This window comes from Schistocerca piceifrons, chromosome 5, assembly GCF_021461385.2.
Source record: "Schistocerca piceifrons isolate TAMUIC-IGC-003096 chromosome 5, iqSchPice1.1, whole genome shotgun sequence".
Lineage (NCBI taxonomy): Eukaryota > Metazoa > Arthropoda > Insecta > Orthoptera > Acrididae > Schistocerca > Schistocerca piceifrons.
In genome coordinates this window covers 250,143,739-250,150,306 of record NC_060142.1, presented here as the reverse complement: position 1 = coordinate 250,150,306, position 6,568 = coordinate 250,143,739, and the positions used below count along the sequence as shown (strand labels likewise).

The 6,568-nt window shown below is 40.4% G+C and overlaps 1 protein-coding gene across 1 annotated transcript in view; it reads left to right on the top strand.

Annotated features, from left to right (window-relative positions):
* The first annotated feature begins 1,111 nt into the window (after positions 1-1,111).
* LOC124798487 (pre-mRNA-splicing factor ATP-dependent RNA helicase DHX16) overlaps positions 1,112-6,568 on the top strand; it is a 135,735-nt gene continuing 130,278 nt past the window's right edge. The window contains exon 1 of the mRNA XM_047261925.1: positions 1,112-1,264. The gene's annotated coding sequence lies outside the window, so the exon portion shown is untranslated. The remainder of the gene's footprint in view (positions 1,265-6,568) is intronic.

The window sequence follows — 6,568 nt, the reverse complement described above, 5'->3', positions numbered from 1 at the left end:
TCAGTTCACCTGATGATGGTGACATGTATGATCGCCGAAATATTGTGCCCGTTGGATACTGCAGACCGACAGTACACCCGTGGATATTTTGATTATAACATAGATGGTTTGCCAATATCTGAGGTGCAGGGCAAAATTTATTGAGTTAGGAGCTCATATACAACTGAATCAAGAAAAATACAAGCAAGTGCAATTCTAGCTGTGGCAATGCCCTCGTCTACGAGACTAAAATCCCATTGTTCGAGTTGGCCAACTCTTTGTTAAGGAATATTGTTGGCAGGAGGGAAGGCTATACAAATTAAAGATGCTGCATTCTTTATTCAGTATTCATCTATTTAAAACGTCGCTGCAGTGCTCCCCATTAATATATGTTAGAATTTTGAAATATTGCCACTGTACAGATCTGTCTTCAAGAGTGTAGTTTGCAAACCATTTTATTCTTAATGCGGCCTACTTCGAATAATTGTTGCTGCCAGGAAGTTTCAATTATTGTTGCTAATGTTAATAATCATTAGTTTTAATGTTAATAATTATTGATGTTAATGAAATAGCGTCATCACCAATTAAAACCGTATCTTATAGCCTGCCAAGTGTTCTCGACTGTAATGCTCGCAATATGATTTATAATTTCAGTTCTCGCGACAGTGCGTCATGCATTACAGTACCTTTATTCCTTATCGAATAATTAACTCTATTTAGAAGAAACGCGTACAGTTCTGGTGACATTGTAAGATACTTAAGAGAACTTCTGGGATCTTACGTTATAAATTATTTCAGCAAGGACGCTGAGCAACTGAACTGACGTCTTCTTCATCCAGTCACGAATCGAAACACGTTTCTTATTTTTTTGTTATGCACCGATTCCAAGCAACAAACTGTAAGTCCATCACAACTCGTGCGACGTGCAGCTGCCAAAGCTTTCGTTTCAGACACGACCCAGGGACCAACAAAACGACGAAATGCAGTATACACCGGTTTCGCCGTGTCTACAGTCAAATATGAAACCATTTGTGTGGAACTCATTCCACGCAACGAGTCGCGCAACCCAATGTCGTCGTGTAAACTAGGCTACTTTATACATGTATTACGTAGAGATTTGCGCAGCGATATCGTTGTGCATTAGTCTAGTCAGCGACTTCAACTGTTGATTGTACTGTTATAACTTTGTTCACCTGTTAAAGGTTACCAAAGATGTGTGTTAAGTAATGTTTATAGTAATTGTTTACACGGACGGTAATTAATATTTGAACGCTTGTTGTAGTAGGTACGTATTAAGTAATGAATTTTTTTTATATTTCGAAGCATCTAGTATTTTTTTGTTTTCTTTAATATTACTGTTATGAAGGGCTGTTTAGTTATTTGTTATGTTGACACAGATTTTTTTTTATGTTTGTGTACAATATTTTAAGTTTGAGCGCGATTTCAGATATTTATGTGGCTAAGCGTAATATTGTCTTTCTTTAAAGAAACTAACAAAGTTACTTTGGGCTAATGCCACAAAAAAGCAAAATGTTACAATTAGCTGATCTAAAAGAAATTAAAAAATAATGAGCCTACGTTATAAATAAAGAAACTGAGGGCACTCCATTTTGAACTGTTGGAATATGTGTACTTCGTGAGAAAAGGCGGTTTGTGTATGAGTTGCTATCCGCAATGTACAAGGATGGACATCATGTTTACTGTACATTGCTACTCATAGAAGTTATCTTGACACTTTCACAACTAAAATCTAAAATGCTTTTATATTAATAAAGCTACAAGATTACGTAAAACAGTATTAAAACATTATATATTTTGAATGCCTTCCGGTTATCTTCAGCTGTGCAGCATACAAAACCTTCCGACTTCAGATCTCTTATTGTCCCATATCGTAGTGATGTGTGGTGTGTGGCATCACACAAGTGCAGACAGAAAGATAACATAACACTGACAGTATTTTTTTTTTTTTTTCTTCTATACCAAATTTTTTTAATGTGGGTTGTAGTGGCAAGCAGATCAGTAGCTTAGTTTGAGGTAGAGATTAGGTTTGATGGCAGCAGTTTGTTTTTGAGTTGGTGTTGTCAACAAATATGAATAAGGAATATTATATGTGCTAACATATTGACCTGTAGTGTAGCTTGTGGTATAAGATTGGTTCAAAGGTGATTGTGAGTTGGTGAAGAGGTATCGAATTTTTCAGTTTAGTCACTTTGAGTGGCTTGGTGGCCTAGTGCTTAAGTGCCAGGCTACAGATACAAAGGTCTGGAATTTGATCTCAGGTGAGTGAGCTGTTTCTTACCAATTCTTTCACCTTGGACAATATTTTTAACATGGAAAATGCCAAGTTGCATTGTGGATCTGGGACCATGTTGAACTGCATGTCGCTCCTCTCAAGTCCCCCTACCCAGTTTTCTGAGGGAAAAGTTCATTATAGCCGTGGGACTTGACTCTATTACAACCATGGAAAAAAAGCTTAATTGGAGAAAGAGAATCTGCTGCACTGGTATTTGATTTTAGTAAGCTCCCTTTGACTGAATCATACACGAGGACCTTCTAATTAAATTAAAATCCCACAGAACTGGAAAACCTGTCCTGGCAACTCTCAAACTTATGTAGCCCAACACATGTCAAGTCATATCCATACAAGGAGCACTCTAATGCGAAGAAAATTTGCAAGACGATGTGCCACAAGAATCCAGGATCTGAGTTCAAATAAATATATTGTACAGTTTTCAGAGAACACAATATTGTTCACGGATGAGGAGAGCAATTTGTAGGCTGTGCTACCACCAGATGTTCTGCTCAGTGAGGCCAGTGAAAATAAGATGCAAAAATAAATGAAAATAGAATGCTGAAGACAATGTGGTATAATGATACTGGAGCAGTGGGTAATGGTGGAGCTGTTAATCTTCCAGGCTCCTTCATCAACAGTAAATTAATCTGGAAAGAATACACTGTACTTAATGTTTGCAGAAAGCTTTCCAGTATCCTGTGCCTTCTGAGGAAAGCGTGAATGTGTTGGTGTTACAGTAGAAAGGAATGAAGATCATTACTCATAGCAAAAACATGGTCCACTGTAAACCGGTACCCATTTGCTTAACTAAGAGATACGGCTCTACATACACCATCAGACATCAAATTCACTATCGCAACACGCAGAGTAAGGACAGTCTAAACAGGACAAGATGTTGACTTACTAAGACACAAGACAGTTTTCCAGTGGCAGGTGTCGAGCCCCTATGTTTGGAGCTCTGTTTAAAGCAAAAATGTTGAGTGACTGTAAAGAACATCCATTATACTTTATGGATAATTTCTTTTTTAGTTATAGAAAAATGGTTGCCCAGCTTGCAACTCAGTGGTACAAAACTAGCATCAACACTGGTTTGTACCTTTGATATTATTATAGAGTTAATTTTATTGTTATGTTGTTATTGTAAATTAATGCACTCCAGCCACAGTCAGTGTTGTCCTGACTTATCAATGAGATATCATTGTTAATAAATTTGTATTTATTTAAAAATGATAGTATTGGTTATTATGGCTTCAGTGACATGCAATTACAGAATCCACTGGATCAAGGAAAACGAGCACTTCTGGCTTGATATACACGACTAAAAAATAATTGAAATTATGTAATGACTTATATGTTTAGCTTCACAGTGTCTACATACCATTATTCATTCAATGACTAGAGATGCAGTTCACTGAAATATACATTGTGAAACCTGTTTAATGACCACTCTTAAAACTTCAAGTAATTTCAACATTTTTCTGAGAGCTTGTCAAGTGATAAAGTACAAATCCATTCTATAGACGTAATTAACATCATCTCAAGTTTGTAGAAACACTTTGTGTGCTAAAAAAGGACAAATGTTAATTCTTAGAAATAGAAAAGACATTCAAGAAAATTGTTAACTCTATGAAGGAGACTACCACCATGAAGCTGACTAACAGAATATTTGTCAATTCAATTATTGTAGTCATTAGTGCATAAAACATTCATGGTGTATCTGCTGTTGGCAAATCTTATTAAACTGGCAACATGCAGAAATGTATGTGTAGTGGTGCAGTAGCCCTGGACTGCTGAGCAATGAATAAATGTTTTATGAGTCCACCTTTACACTGTTCTCTGCTGCTGCACTAGTTTGAGTGTGGAGAGCACAGTGGTAAGTGCACAGTCTAGACAGTCTTTTTCCCATATGTGAAGCATTGTGGAGGTTTTTCAAACTGAAAGAAAAGGTAACTGGGTAAGACAGCTTTAGGTTACACTGTTTGTTCTGTGGTGCATGCATGCTTTCATACTGTGAGAAGGAGTAATAGTGTCACCACATAAGCAAATCACCTAAAGTAACACAACATGAATATAAAAGAGGAGGTTATGTTTTAGGTGCTGACACACACTGTATGTAGCAGATAGGAGGATTTTTGATTTTCAGCTGTTCATATCAGATCAAGAAGTCCTGTGACCAGCATCTGTGGTGTATGTTGATTTTTCCCCATTAACTTGTTTAGATTAGATTAGATTAGATTAATACTAGTTCAATGGATCATGAATACGATATTTCGTAATGATGTGGAACGAGTCGAATTTTCCAATACATGACATAATTAGGTTAATTTAACAACATACTTAAGTTAATATAACAACTTTATTTTTTTGTGTTTTTTTGTTTTTCTTTACTTTTTATTTTTTTTAATATTTTTCTTTTTTTTTCTTAATTTCTATCTAAAAATTCCTCTATGGAGTAGAAGGAGTTGTCATTCAGAAATTCTTTTAATTTCTTCTTAAATACTTGTTGGTTATCTGTCAGACTTTTGATACTATTTGGTAAGTGACCAAAGACTTTAGTGCCAGTATAATTCACCCCTTTCTGTGCCAAAGTTAGATTTAATCTTGAATAGTGAAGATCATCCTTTCTCCTAGTATTGTAGTTATGCACACTGCTATTACTTTTGAATTGGGTTTGGTTGTTAATAACAAATTTCATAAGAGAGTATACACTCCTGGAAATGGAAAAAAGAACACATTGACACCGGTGTGTCAGACCCACCATACTTGCTCCGGACACTGCGAGAGGGCTGTACAAGCAATGATCACACGCACGGCACAGCGGACACACCAGGAACCGCGGTGTTGGCCGTCGAATGGCGCTAGCTGCGCAGTATTTGTGCACCGCCGCCGTCAGTGTCAGCCAGTTTGCCGTGGCATACGGAGCTCCATCGCAGTCTTTAACACTGGTAGCATGCCGCGACAGCGTGGACGTGAACCGTATGTGCAGTTGACGGACTTTGAGCGAGGGCGTATAGTGGGCATGCGGGAGGCCGGGTGGACGTACCGCCGAATTGCTCAACACATGGGGCGTGAGGTGTCCACAGTACATCGATGTTGTCGCCAGTGGTCGGCGGAAGGTGCACGTGCCCGTCGACCTGGGACCAGACCGCAGCGACGCACGGATGCACGCCAAGACCGTAGGGTCCTACGCAGTGCCGTAGGGGAACGCACCGCCACTTCCCAGCAAATTAGGGACACTGTTGCTCCTGGGGTATCGGCGAGGACCATTCGCAACCGTCTCCATGAAGCTGGGCTACGGTCCCGCACACCGTTAGGCCGTCTTCCGCTCACGCCCCAACATCGTGCAGCCCGCCTCCAGTGGTGTCGCGACAGGCGTGAATGGAGGGACGAATGGAGACGTGTCGTCTTCAGCGATGAGAGTCGCTTCTGCCTTGGTGCCAATGATGGTCGTATGCGTGTTTGGCGCCGTGCAGGTGAGCGCCACAATCAGGACTGCATACGACCGAGGCACACAGGGCCAACACCCGGCATCATGGTGTGGGGAGTGATCTCCTACACTGGCCGTACACCACTGGTGATCGTCGAGGGGACACTGAATAGAGTACGGTACATCCAAACCGTCATCGAACCCATCGTTCTACCATTCCTCGACCGGTAAGGGAACTTGCTGTTCCAACAGGACAATGCACGTCCGCATGTATCCCGTGCCACCCAACGTGCTCTAGAAGGTGTAAGTCAACTATCCTGGCCAGCAAGATCTCCGGATCTGTCCCCCATTGAGCATGTTTGGGACTGGATGAAGCGTCGTCTCACGCGGTCTGCACGTCCAGCACGAACGCTGGTCCAACTGAGGCGCCAGGTGGAAATGGCATGGCAAGCCGTTCCACAGGACTACATCCAGCATCTCTACGATCGTCTCCATGGGAGAATAGCAGCCTGCATTGCTGCGAAAGGTGGATATACACTGTACTAGTGCCGACATTGTGCATGCTCTGTTGCCTGTGTCTATGTGCTGTGGTTCTGTCAGTGTGATCATGTGATGTATCTGACCCCAGGAATGTGTCAATAAAGTTTCCCCTTCCTGGGACAATGAATTCACGGTGTTCTTATTTCAATTTCCAGGAGTGTATATACTGAGAAGCTACTGTGAATATCCCTAGATCCTTAAATAAATGTCTGCAGGATGATCTTGGGTGGACTCCAGCTATTATTCTGATTACACGCTTTTGTGCAATAAATACTTTATTCCTCAGTGATGAATTACCCCAAAATATGATGCCATATGAAAGCAATGAG